Here is a 278-nt window from a genome sequence, read left to right on the forward strand (position 1 = left end):
CAAAATCCCCTGAATGCAGCATATCTCATTGCACCCACCAGTCACCTCACTCAGCTTGGGGTTTCACCCAAGTATCATGGCTTTACGTCCGTGCAACCACAGCAATCTATAAAGCTCAGAGACGTGGTTTGGAGATTTTGCCTCATGCAGGCATCAGTGCACCTGTACACAACTCATCTGCCTAAGTGCTGCCTCTTCAAACCGGAGGCAAACGTTGCCTGAGTGAGACATTGCACAGGATCAAAGGACGTTTTGTGTTGGGAGGGACCTTAAAGATC

This window comes from Acanthisitta chloris, unplaced genomic scaffold (genome assembly GCF_000695815.1).
Source record: "Acanthisitta chloris isolate BGI_N310 unplaced genomic scaffold, ASM69581v1 scaffold39899, whole genome shotgun sequence".
Classification (NCBI taxonomy): domain Eukaryota; kingdom Metazoa; phylum Chordata; class Aves; order Passeriformes; family Acanthisittidae; genus Acanthisitta; species Acanthisitta chloris.